This window comes from Cynara cardunculus (assembly GCF_001531365.2).
Source record: "Cynara cardunculus var. scolymus isolate 2C chromosome LG 1, CcrdV1, whole genome shotgun sequence".
NCBI lineage: Eukaryota > Viridiplantae > Streptophyta > Magnoliopsida > Asterales > Asteraceae > Cynara > Cynara cardunculus.
In genome coordinates, this window is record NC_037528.1 from 43,497,189 (window position 1) to 43,512,048 (window position 14,860).

Sequence of the window (14,860 nt, forward strand, 5' to 3'; positions counted from 1 at the left end):
ACCATACAGGTTGGGTTGAAACTTTGGTACATCGTTTTACAATCGAGCTAAACAATTGTGTTTAAATGAAGTAAAATCAAATAACAAACAAATAAGACTAACAATTACATATGAGAATAGATCTAATTGCAAATAGAGCTAATTGTGTTCAAACAGTTGAAATTGTGATATAATTATGAATAGAGATAATTACGGGTTGGTCTAATGTCTAATATACATATATTAATTTAGGACTTAACAATCATATTAAATCACTGGTATAGAATGCATCGGGTTCGTCAGGTTGGGTTAGACTCAAATAGACCTAAACCAATTTCAACTCAATACCTACAGTTTGAAGATTTTACAGCTCAATTAGGTATCAAGTGACTTTTGGTTGGGTTGCCTGGTTTTTTGTGCACCATTATAGGTAAATTTTTTGAACATCGTGCTTAATTGTTGATCGTCAATTGTCATGTGGCATTCACAGTCTCTCCCTTCTACTTAGCAACCTTGAATTTCGGCATTTCTTTGATGAATCAGAGCTTTAAAATTTGGCATTTCTTTGATGAACGAGAGCCTTAAAATTTGGCATTTCTTCGATAACCATAAGCATATCATGCATCACTGATTCTCCACAAGTATAATGAGTTCTTTCATGTGCAAAATCACTTTCAAAATAATTTAATGCAATTTGTACAAGTTTATATGTACGATTACCTGATAATAAGTACCCCAATAAGCTACAAGTTCAAAACTACTAAACTAGAAAAACATGTTTTCAAAATCAAGCTCTAATACATGTTTGTTACAATTTACTTTTCTATTTTATTAATTTCCAATACATATTGAAATACAACCAAACTAATAAAACAACTCATCTTACATACTAAAAATCAATTTGAGTTACTTGAAACTTAAAAGAAATAAAAATCTTATAAAATTTATATGTAGAGAAAAGTGATATATATATATATATATATATACACACACACACAGACAGAGAGAGGGGGGGGATAGAAAAGGGGACAAGTTTCAAATACAAACTATGGAATTCGTACATGCCATGATTATCGTTTATAATAGATAATAATTGAGATATTTATGAAAGATGATAAAGTTCATTTATTATTTCATTATGATCGTTGCTTTAGATTAGAAAACAATCGAGACATTTATGAACCAAATATTCATCAAGTTAGATCGACGACTAAGATTGGTTTGTATGGTTTGTAAGAATTCCATSGTTTCCATATACTTATATAGATTAGAAAACAATCGAGATCTTTATGGAATAAGATATTTATATAGTTATGTCACCTGCAATATTGCAAGATGTAATATAATCTTGTAATCTGGGAATATAAAGTTAACAATCATTAAAAACTCTGAATTTTATATTTAAACAAAATAAAATTACAATACTCTCTAGCCCATCTGGACAAATTATGCCAGACTAACATTATTTGTGAAAATCTTATTTCCAGTACCAATGAATTCAATATCCAATGTGACCTCCATGGATATGAAGGATGTGAAAATCTTCAGATAAATTATCTGCTTATTTCCAGTACCAATGAATTCCTCAACGTTTAAATAGTACTCCCAATTGAGCCCGAAAGAGATTGCATAGTATTTGGAGATAAAAATAACCTTAAGGGAGATGAAGATTAGCTAAMTTCAATATCAAATGTGACCTCCACGGATCAAGKCATCTGTTGCATTTTCCGTCGCAAATCCTCATTTTATGACCATCTCAATCAATATTCAGTTAGATTTACACTTGATGAACTAAAAATATAAATAAATAACTGGAAAACAAAACCATGTTTCTATCCAAAGAGTAAACRTGAAACCAACATTAGRTTGCTCTAGTGTTCTTGCCTGGGTGATTAGAAAAAAAAAAGACAATTAGGTACYTTTCCAACATAAAGAGCACYCTTWCTAGGAGACCCACCAACATATCCACAATCCAAATTAGCCACCATCTCCTTTGGTCCTTTAAGTATGCAATCCATAATTGCAATATGCCATATATGGAGTACARGAAATAAGCGATATCTATTTGCTAAGAGAATAAAGATGCTACTCAATGTCATTCAATCAGCGTGTCAGAAGGGATTACCAAAGCATGGGGCAAATGTGATGTTCCTTTCTCAAATTTTGGCACTTTTATCATTTGAGGATCAAATAGAGTTCTATTACAAAGCGGACATTGTAACACCCAAAACTTCCACATTTATATATAACATGTACTTTATGTAAAAGAAATACAATTTGCACCACAAAGGTCCCACTAGTACAAGAAACTTATATACAGAATTTACAACGCAAAAATTTCAAAAGGATGTTCTTGTACAATCTCATGCATAACAACATGCATCTTAAAAATATCAAAAGAGCATATAAGCATATTAGAAAATAATCATATTTTCTCCTTCCCTTTATTATCCCGAGACCCAGCCGAACCTGCAATTTATACTTTAAAACATAAAATGAAGGTTAAACAGGAGGTATAGTGAGATAACCCTTTTCTTTACAATTACAGGGTGAAGATATCAAAACCTGTTTAAAGTTCATATTTGAATATCTAACCACTTTAAATCAAATATAATTTCAGTAAAACAAAAATGCAAGTTATAAAATGATCCTATCACATAAGAAGATTAACCACTCAGGTCCTCACAAACATCTGAAATACAACTCTCAAGCTCACAAGTCACAACTGATCAGAGCTTACGGTTTCAACCTCCACGATCATAAAAAGAGTACAATAATTAACAATCACCAGARTTCTTGGTTATTATCAAAAACTTTTAAGATACAACCAGATTTATATATAAATGAAAACTGATTAAATTGTGATAATTGAATCTTGGTTATCACCTGAGGTAATGAATACGTGATTATTTGTTATATATGGTTACGTGACAGCATGATAAATTGATATATTTGATTATGCTAGGGTGTGAAATTATGTGCATAATGTTGATGCATGTATGAGATTATGTGTATATGTGGGTTTAGGGTTTAGGGTTTAGGGTTTAGGGTCAAGCACATTAAACCGGACATGTCTTGATCGGTTTAAAGATTGGGCTATTTATGAACTTTGATTATATGTTAAGTATATTTAACGGAGAACTAGGAATACGACTAAATGGTGATCGGTTTATTTTAAACCGGACAAAACCTTGAATTATGAGTTGTCTGGATTGGTAAATCGGACAAGCTATGTGAAGTATTGTCCGAATTTGTTATCCGGACAAGGTTGACCGGACTAATGGTAAATCAGACAAGCGTTGGGCGATTTGTTGTTCGGATTTGGTAAATCGGCCAAGCCTATTTTGACCGGATTTGCATTTTTGACTTGTTCATGATTTATATATATTTGTTTTTATATATAAATGGGGGAATCCTGAAAAAGATGATTTTGAACTATTAATAATTCCACTGACTGCGGTCTATTCTATATGGAATTGTTTTTGTGAAATGTTTTGATGAAGAAATAAGGGTGGCATATCAAGGGGAGGTGTACCATGGGATAAGGGTGGCATATCAAGGAGAGGTGTACATTTGGATATAAGGGTGACAATTGTATGTGTGTATTATATAATATAACTCTTACTATCATATCCTTTATGATTACTGTGGTCTGGAATCTTTATTTCTTTGTGACTTAAAGATTTAGGATAAGGGTTCTTATTGAAAATCATAGTATGAATGTTATAGAGAAGAAGATAACAGATTTGGCCTGAAACTTTGAATAAACCTTGTTTGAGTGGAAAAAAGTTTAAAAGTGGCATTATGTTATTTGGTTAGTATAAACCTGTCTAGATTTGATGTATTATTTACAAGCAAAGATTATTGGCCTGAAAGGTAAAAGGTATTGATATTGTGTTCTCATTTGGTTCATATATTTGTTATATATATGAAAAGTTGTTTTACATAAGTTTTTGGTGATTATCACCTTACAATGACATAAATAGGGTAACTCACTAGACCTTTCGGTCTAACCCTCGTTTTGTGATTTTAAATATGTATTGCAGGAAGTGCTGAAGGTAAGGGAAAAGGGAAAATGTGATAATTTCCCTATATGTTTACCTGCATGAAGAATGGATAATGATATGTATAGTTTTGGTAGATGAACGTGGATTAGTACAAGAATTTGTATTTGAATTTTTGGACCATGTATTTTATACTGGTAGATTCTTGTATTAAGGGACCAATGTGGGATATAAACATGTATTTCTTTTGTATGAAATACGTGTTACATGCAATGTGGGGTATGGGGTGTTACATAAGTAATAACTAACGACCCTCCGGGTTTTATTTCAAATCACAACTCTTTGGAATACTCAAAACATGATATCTCAAATATCATTTGAAAACATGGAAAATTAATTCCTCTGGCTACAAGCCATTTTCCCTATCTCAATAACATCGTTGTTATCATTTCAATAAGAGCAATATTTTCAAGTCTTCATGTCACAAGGAAATGTTGACTCATAATTATCGCATTTTATGGATGTGATAATAAGAGCTATAATAGTAACCACACACACAATTGTCACCCTTATCTAAATGTACACCTCTCCTTCATATGTCACCCTTATCCCATGGTATACCTCTCCTTGATATGTCACCCTTATCCCATGGTACACCTCTCTTTGATATGTCACCCTTGTTTCCACCTCAAATCTACAGATAAGTCTATAATTTTAGCCAATAATGGCTTCAAAATAGTTTCATATCAGAAACTTTATGTCAAGAACTCTCATAGTTCTTAAATTCACTTTTTGATCTCAACTTAGTATTTCTTTCAAAACTGAATTTACGTCACAACTGTTTTTGAAAGAAAACAACCGTATCTTTTCTCAATTTACAAACCACATTTGAAAGATACAGAAATACCTTTCTCAACGTAAAACAATTTAAATCTATTAAACAACATTTGTGAAAACCACTGGTTTTATTTAACAAGACTTGCGGAATAACTGCCCCTCATCGACCAACACTATGGCCAATAACCCCTCCTCATCGAACAACACTACAATCCGGACAACACTTGGAGAGATTAACACACTCACCGGTCACAGTTTGTCCGGTAACAGTCCTCACTGGTTAATACTCTGTCCGGATACATTCTCATCGGACAACACTATGTCCAATAACCAACCTCACCGGTCAACAGTCTTGTCCGGTTAACTACCTCATCGATCAACACTTAAAAGATAAATATTAAAACCGGTTAAAGCTTTGTCCAATGAGCATCCTCGCCGGATAAAGCAAGCACGATAACAGCTCCAACTCGGTCAACACTTAAGAGTCTTAAACATTAAACCATAAAACACTTGAGCGATAAAAATGTATAACCGAATACCCCTATCCAATAAGGATCTTCATCGGACAATACTTCATCCGATAGAGACCTCATCGATCAATACATAAAATCAACAAACTCCTCACCCGTCAAGGCATGGCCGGTAAGGAACCCTCATCGGACAATACACTATCCAAGCTCAGGTCCTTATCGAACCATGCAACTCAACAATATTATTCATACATTCAAACTAAATAATAGCAGATTCTTAAAACCATAATAACCAGTATAAGTAAATTCATAGTCTATTTGTTTTAAAGACCCACCTCTATGCAAGATTTTGAATTTGAAAAAAAAAAAAAAAGAAATAACACTTTGAATCTGCTTATACTTTGATCCCAATCCCACTTCCAAATTTGGCAAGCAATAGACACATATGCTTAACTTTCTCTCAAATCTTTCCAAAAATGGCATAAAGGTTTTCTTTCTAAAGTATTTCCTTTTTTATACCTTCCTTACGAGGAAGGCGGTGAAAAAGAAACCATTTAAATAAGAAATTTTTTTCTTCTCAACCCATGCACCTACACACATGCATATTTTCCTCTCATAACTTATGCATGATACATATAAACACATGCATACGATAAATGTATACATATCCTCCATGCATGCATATATATATATATATATATATATATGCACATATATACCTCCCTAGGCATAAATATATCCACACGATTAATTATAGCAAATTAATCACATATTCACGTAATCACATAATCACATAATCAAGTAATCGCATAACAATTATCTCAGGAGCATAACCAGGACCCGGTTATCACACTATCCACCCCTCAAAAGAATTTCGTACCGAAATTCACCTCAATCAAACAACCATGGAAATTTAGCTCTCATCTCGGATTTTAACTTCCAAGTTGCCTCTAAACCTTTATGGAAGTGGCATTGTACTTTTACCTGATTAATCTCTTTGTTTCGCAACACCTTGGTTTTTTGATAAGTGATAGCCTCAGGTGTCTCAACAAAGTTCATTTTGTTGTCTAATTTCACTTCTGGTAGTAGTACTGCCAGATTCGGGTCATCTAAACACTTTCATAGATTAGACACATGGAAAGTTTTATGAATCGAACTAAGCTCCTCTAGTAGGTCTAACTGATATGCAACCATTCCGATTCGTTTATAGATTTTGAATGACTCGATAAACCTTGGACTGAGCTTACTCTCTTACCGAATCTAAAAACACCTTTCCACGGAGAGACTTTCAACATTACATAATCTCCCACTAGGAATTCAATTGGCTTACGATGTTTGTCGGCATAACTCTTCTGGCAATCCTGAACTGTTTTAATTATTTCTTGAATCTGTTCAATCTTCTCTGAAGTAACTTCAACAATTTATGGACCTGTTAATTGCCTCTCACCCACCTTATTCCAACATAACGGCGTTCTGCACTTTCAACCATACAAGACTTCATGCGGTGCTGCTTGGATGCTGGAGTGATAACTATTATTGTAGGCAAATTCAATCAATGATAGATGATCTTCCCATGATCCCCCGAAGTTGATAACACATGCACTTAACATATCTTCGAGAGTCTGGATCGTTCTTTCACTCTGACCATGAGTCTGTGGATAATATGTCGTACTCAACCAAGTTTGAGATTCCAAAGCTTTCTGAAAACTCTCCCAGAATTTAGACGTAAACCGACTACCCCGGTCTGAGATAATAGATTGTGGAACCTCGTGCCTAGTTGCAATCTTTTCGATGTAAACCTTCGCCAATCTTTCTAATGGATAATCCTATTTTATTGGTAGAAAGTGCACAGATTTCGAGAAACGGTCCACAATCACCCGTCCTACAGCCTCCTATAGGTGGTAGGGTAGGGTGGGTGGTACCGCTCAGATTGCGGCCAATCTTCCTAACCGCGCGCGGGCCGGGCTTAGAGCGCGTGAAACTCATCACTACCTCGTAAGGGTGTTGAGACCATAGCATGTTACACGAAAGCGCCGTTTTCTCTGTAGTATTTTCACACAGCTGCCCACCTAGAAGAGCCACTCGCTCTGTAGTGTTGTCACACAAAATAAGCACGCCGCCCGCCTGCTGGCCCAGCGAAAAAAAGATGTAGCTTCATGATAAAATCCATCGTAATATGATCCCATTTCCACACAAAAATCTCCAGAGCAAATTTCCATATGGTCTTTGATGTTCAACCTTCACCTATAGACACGTTATACATTGCTCAACATACCTTTCTATGTCTTTCTTCAATCCTGGCCACTAATAAAACTATTTTAAATCTTTATTCATTTTATTGGTACTGGAATGAATAGAATACCGAGATTTATGGCTTTCATTCAAAATAATTTCCAGGATATTCCCATAGCACGGTATCCAGATTCGTCCCTTGAAGCATAAAATTTCCTTGTCGTTCTTTTCCAGGGTGGAAATCATTTTACCCATTCTTGACACCTTTAAAACTTCACCGTGGAGATCTGCCAACAGATTCATTCTTATAGCCACGACCTTGATCATTCCACTTTTCTATTTTCTGCTCAGAGTGTCCGCTACCACGTTTGCTCTCCCCGGGTGGTAGAGAATCTCACAATCATAATCATTAACCTGTTCAATTCATCGTCGCTGCCGCATACTTAACTCTTTTTGGCTGAACATATGTTGAAGGCTCTTGTGATCTGTAAAGATCTGACACTTCGTTCCCAGTAAGTAGTGCCTCCAAATCTTCAAAGCAAAAACTACGGCTGCAATCTCCATATCGTGTGTCGGATACTGCTACTCATGATCCTTTAATTGTCTGGACGCATAAGAAATAACTTTTCCTTTTGCATCAATACGCAACCCAAACCCAAACCCAACTTTGAAGCATCACTATAGACCATGAAGTCTTCAGATCCCTCTGATAGTGACAACGCTAGAGGCTACAAAGATGATTGATTTTTGTTGATCCTCTGCCCACTGAAATTTGACGTTCTTCCGAGTCAGCTTAGTTAACGGTATAGTGATTTTGAAGAAATCCTGAATAAACTTCCGATAGTCACCTGCTAACCCCAGGAAACTATGGATTTCAGAAGGAGTTATCTACGCCTCCCATCTTTCTACAGCTTCAATCTTAACAATATCCACTTTTACCCCGGCTTCAGATATGATGTGACCCATAAATTGAACTTCCCTCGAACAGAATTCACACTTAGACAGTTTTGCAAATAACTTCTCTTTTTTCAGAAATTCAAGGATCAGACGAAGGTATTCAGCATGTTCTTCTTTAGATTTCGAGTATATAAGAATATGGTCAATAAATACAGTAAAAAATTTATCGAGATATTCACTACGTACTCGGTTTATCAAATCCATGAAAGCTGCAGGAGCATTGGTTAAACCAAAAGGCATAACCAAAATCTCATGATGTCCATACCTGGTCCGAAAAGCAGTTTTAGCAATATCTTCATCTCTGACTTTAAGCTGATGGTATCCCGATCGTAAATCGATTTTGGAAAAGTAACCGGCTCCCCCTAGTTGATCAAATAAATCATCGATTCTTGGTAGGGGATATTTATTTTTGATCGTCAGCTTATTCAATTCCCGGTAATCAATACACATCCGCATCGCCCCATCTTTCTTTCTGACAAACAAAATCGGAGCACCCAAAGGCGAAGTACTCGGTCAGATAAATACTTTGTCAAGAAGATCTTTTAATTGTGTAACCAACTCCTTTAATTCTGACGGCGCCAATCGATACGATGCTCTGGCCACAATTTTGAATTCGATAGACCGATCAGGCGGTAAAAAATCCTCCGGAAAAACTTCTGGATAGTCACAGACTACCGGAATCTACTCTTGTTTACCTTTATCTTTCTTTGAATCAATTACGTAGGCTAGATAACCATGACATTCCTTTTGTATACACTTACGAGCTTTTAAAACTGATAATAGAATGGTCTGATGATTTTGCCAATCACCATAAATAACAATCAGCCCTCTCTCTTGCAAATTGATACTGATCATCTTCTTATTAAATAAAATACTGGCATGATTCTCTAGCAACCAATCTATTCCCACCACAATATCGAATTCTTTCATCGGCATTGGAAACAGATGAATCGGCAGCCCACACCCCTCAATTTCAATTATGCAATTATTAAACACATAGGTAATAGATACTTGACTACTAGCGGTATCAACCACTAATATATATTGTCAAGGGGCATAAAATTCATATATGCATACCCAGCAAATGATGGTGATACGAAAGAAAAGTTTGCACCAGAACCAAATAGCAATTTAGCATATATAGAATTAATAAGAAAAGTATATGTTACTACGTCTGGCGTTGTTTCAGCCTCACTTTTCGTCATCTGAAAAGATCGGCCCTGTGCCCCTCCCTTTCCTCCTCTTGGTACGTTCAGTCTTCCACGAGTACTTGGGGTATTACCTCCCATAGTTAATCGTGGGGATCTCAGTTGTGGACAGTTTGGTTGGATGTGATCAGGTGAATTGCACTAGAAACATCTTTTAGGTGTTGGACAATTCATCGACAAATGTCCTGACTCCCAACACGGATAACACTTTCTTTGTTCTTGCTTACAGTCACCCTGATGAACTTGGTGACATCGAGGAAAGGCTCTATCGACAGTTCTCTTGACAGGTCGGTAATATGTTTCTGCAGCTTTAGGCCTTCGGTAACCAGTCGAAGGCCCTTCCCATTTTCTCTTTTACACTGTTTTCTCTTCTCCTTGCCTGTTCTTATTCCTCTCAGTAGTTTCAACACCGTCCACAGCCAAGGGAAAAGTTGCAGAACTCATCGTGATCACAAATTCTCTAATAGAGGGGGTTCAAACACCAGATATATCTTTCCACTTTTCTTGACTCAGATGAAATATAATATTCCATAAACCGGGAATGTTCAATAAACTTTTCAGTGTATTCCCATATGGATTTATTACCCTCTTCTAGTTTCAAAAAAATTTCTTCTATTTGCCTCACGGCTGCCTTGGGACAAAATTGTTCTTTAAATCTATTTACAAATTCTGCCCAAGACATGGTTCGTAGAATATCGGGTTTAGCCAATGATTTTACATCCCACCAGTACAAGGCATTAGATTTCAACATAGAGGCGAAAAATCTAACCTTGTCTTCTTTCGGGCATTTGCTGGTATTAAATATGGATTCGATTTCTTTTAACCAACACATAGCCTTTACCGGGTCTCTCTTGCCAGAGCATGTTGGGCGTTTGCAAGTTAAGAACATCTTTATGTCGCTCATCTACTACTTGTTGTTGGGACTGAAGGATTTACTTCAACTCATTAGGTTTCAACTTTGGTCGGTAATCCCATAATGAACCTCAGAGTTTCCCTCAATTTTCTCATTTCTTCAGCCAGAACATCCCATGTTACATATTTCGGTTGTGGTACTTTTTCCTTATTGATATTCCCCAAAATAGACTCACCTTGATCTGGGTGAATCTCAGATTGACTCGGTCTGCCTCTTGCTTGACTTCTCTATCGACCTCTACCCCTACTTCTTCCCCTGCCTCGACATTCAGAAGCACTGGTCGGAGCATTTGTAGAAGAATCCTCTCTATCATCGAGGTTAGGGCGGGTGATCCTTTCAAATCTTCTAGATCGACTAGCCATCTGTAGATATTTATTGTTAAATAATCACGTATTCACATTCCGAAATATAATAAGGTATCCAAGTACATATATGTACATGTAAATTCATTATTACATTGGTCATTTGTAATTCAAATTTACCTTACATATTGTCTTCTTAACCCATCATATTTTATTCCCAATGGTGCTATCTTTGTTCGGGGACCCCTTAATATGCAAATATCAGTTTAAGTCTAGCAGTCATGCTTTGAATACCTAAATCCCTTAAACTCAGGCTCCGATACCACCTCTATAACACCCCAGACTTCCACATTTGCATATAACATGTACTTCATATAAAAGAAATACAATTTACACCACAAATGTCCCACTAGTACAAGAAACTTATATACATAATTTACAACTCAAAAATTCCAAAATAAAGTTCTTGTACAAGCTCGTGCATAACAACATGCATCTTCAAAATACATCAATGAACAAGTTGATCTTCAAAATAGCAGATAAGCATAATAGGAAAATAATCATATTTTTCCCTTCCCTTTATTATCCCGAGACCCAGCCAAACCTGCAATGCATATTTTAAACATAAAATGAAGGTTAAATCAGGAGGTCTAGTGAGATAACCCTTTCTTTGCAATTGCAGTGTGAAGATCACCAAAACCTGTTTAAAATTCACATTTGAATATCCAACCACTTTATATCAAATATAACTTCAGTAAAACAAAACTGCAAGTTATAAACGATTCTACCACATAAGAAGATTAACCACTCAGGTCCTCACAAACATCTGAAATACAACTCTCAAGCTCACAAGTCACAACTGATCAAAGCTTATGGTCTCAACCTCCATGATCATAAAAAGAGTACAATAATTAACAATCACCAGAGTTCTTGGTTATTATCAAAAACTTTTAAGATTTAACCAGGTTTATATTTGAATGAAAACTGACTAAAGAATAACCAACGACCCTCCGGGTTTTATTTCAAATCACAACTCTTTGGAATACTCAAAACATGATATCTCAAAATCATTTGAAAACACGGGGAATTAATGCCTCTGACTATAAGTCATTTTACCCTTTTCAATAACATCCGTTGTTATCATTTCAATAAGAGCAATATTTTCAAGTCTTCATGTCACAAAGAAATGTTGACTCAGAATATCGCATCTTATGCATATGACAACAAAGATCTATAATAATAACCACACACATAATTGCCACATTTATCCAAATGTACACCTCTCCTTGATATGTCACCCTTATCCCATGGTACACCTCTCCCTGATATGCCACCCTTGTTTCCACTTCAAATCTATAGATAAATTTGTAGTTTATAATGGCTTCAAAATAGTTTCATATTAGAAACTTTATCTCAAAAATTCTGATAGTTCTTAAATTCACTTTTTGATCTCAACTCAGTATTTCTTTCAAAACAGACTTTACATCACAACCGTTTTAAAAGAAAACAATAGTATCTTTTCTCAATTTACAAACCACATTTGAAAGATACAAAAATACCCTTTCTCAACATAAAACAGTTTAAAACTGTTAAACAACATTTGTGAAAACCATTGTTTTTATTTCACAAGACTTGGGCGATAACTGCCCCTCATCAGCCAACACTATGGCCGATAACCCCTCCTCATCGGACAACACTACAATTCGGAAAACACTTGGAGAGATTAACACACTCACCGGTCACACTTTGTCCTGTAACAGTCCCCACCGGTCAATACTCTGTCCGGAAACATTCTCACCGTCAACGCTCTTGTCCGGTTAACTACTTCATCGGTCAACACTCTTGTCCGGTTAACTACCTCACCGGTCAACACTTTTGTCCGATTAATTACCTCACTGGTCAACACTTAAAAGATAAATATTAAAACCGGTTAAAGCTTTGTCCAATAAGCATCCTCACCGGACAAGGCAAGCACGATAACAACTCTAACCCAGTCAACACTTAAGAGTCTTAAACACTAAACCATTAAACACTTGAGCGATAAAAATGTATAACCAGATACCCCTATTCGATAAAGATCATTACTGGACAATACTTCATCCGATAAAGACCTCATCGGTCTATTCACAAAATCAACAAACGCCTCATCGGTCAAGGCATAGCCGGTAAGGATCCCTCATCGGACAATACACTATCCAATCGCAGGTCCTTATCGGACCATGCAACTCAACAAGATTATTCATACATTCAAACTAAACACCAGCAGATTCTTAAAACCATAATAACCAGTATAAGTAAATTCATAGTCTGTTTGTTAAAAGACTCAACTCTATGCAAGATTTTGAATTTGAAAGAAGAAGAAATAACACTTTAAATTTGCTTCTACTTTGATCCCAATCCCACTTCCAAACTTGGCAAACAATACACATATGCTTAACTTTCTTTCAAATCTTTCCAAAAATGGCAGAAAGGTTTTCTTTCTAAAATATTTCCTTTATTGTACCTTCGTTTTGAGGAAAGCAGTGAAAAAGAAACAATTTAAATAATAAATCTTTTTCTTCTCAACCCATGCACCTACACACATGCATATTTTTCTTTTCACAACTTATGCATGATACATATAAACACAGGCATACAATATAATACGTACACATCCTCCATGCATGCATACACATATAAAAATATGCACATATATACCTCCCCAGGCATAAATATATCCACATGTTCAATTATAGCAAATTAATCACATATTCACGCAATCACATAATCAAATAATCACATAACAATTACCCGAGGTGCATAACCAGGACCAGATTATCACACTGAGACATATTTACGTGTTTAAAGCAGGCATACGCGACAACAAATAAATTAACTACTACCAAATCAAGTATTTTGATTTCCAAATGATTGGTTCCCTATCGTTTTAGTGTCCCACTTCTAGGGATTTAGAAGAAAAAAAAAGGGTATGTATTAGAAAATGTAACATGTATTATCCACATCTAAGTATTTAAGCTTCAAAGTAGAAGTGACATTCGGTTTAAAGAAGAATCATTTGACCAAAATAGTCTATTACACCTCTAATTATACTTAACCAAAGCCATCAAAGATTCCTCCTTAAATGAACAATATAATGGAATACAGTTGTATAAGGCTAACCCTTTTCCCATTGATAAACCAAAACAGACCAAACAAACAGACCTGCAAGTTTGACACATAGTTGGTTCTAAAGAGGGTAAGAAAAAAAAGTGAAAAGGGAATGGTGTTCCTCTTCTAATGACAACATTTGTGAGATAAATGCCATCAATTAGGCTTAACAATTAACATATATACCTTATCTAAAGGACTTAAAAGATAAAATAGACAACCAATATTATAAAAAAGGATATCAATATGCATCAAATTATAGGAACAGAGCGAATTGAATTTAGAGCTAATGTTCTTTAAGTATTTGTTTTGATTTGATTATGATCCCTACCATCCAAATAAAACTTTTAATAAACTCAAAAAATGAGCTAGTTACACAGCCTAAAATATACACCTTAACTTGCCTATTACTAAGTGATTATTACTGTTTGAGTATCAAAGACAAGAGATAAAAAAAATCCGTCTTCGACATGGATCTTCAAGAACAAAAAATAATACATATGTATTATGATCAATTATTAGTTCCAAACTTAGACAATTCGTCAATAATCAGATTGAAATTGTATATATTGGATCAATAATCAAATTAAAATTTTGGGCATTTTCGTCAATAATCAAACATCTTTTTGTTATAATTTAATTATGTATTAAGGCAATGTTTAGCAAATATAAGCTAACTTATTTAGTATATGTTTGGATGGACATATATGAGAAGTTTTTTGTCAATTTTTTCAATTATAACCCTCATTAATATTAATTATAAATAAATATTAATATTAATAAATAAAAAATAATTATTAGTTTATTACTA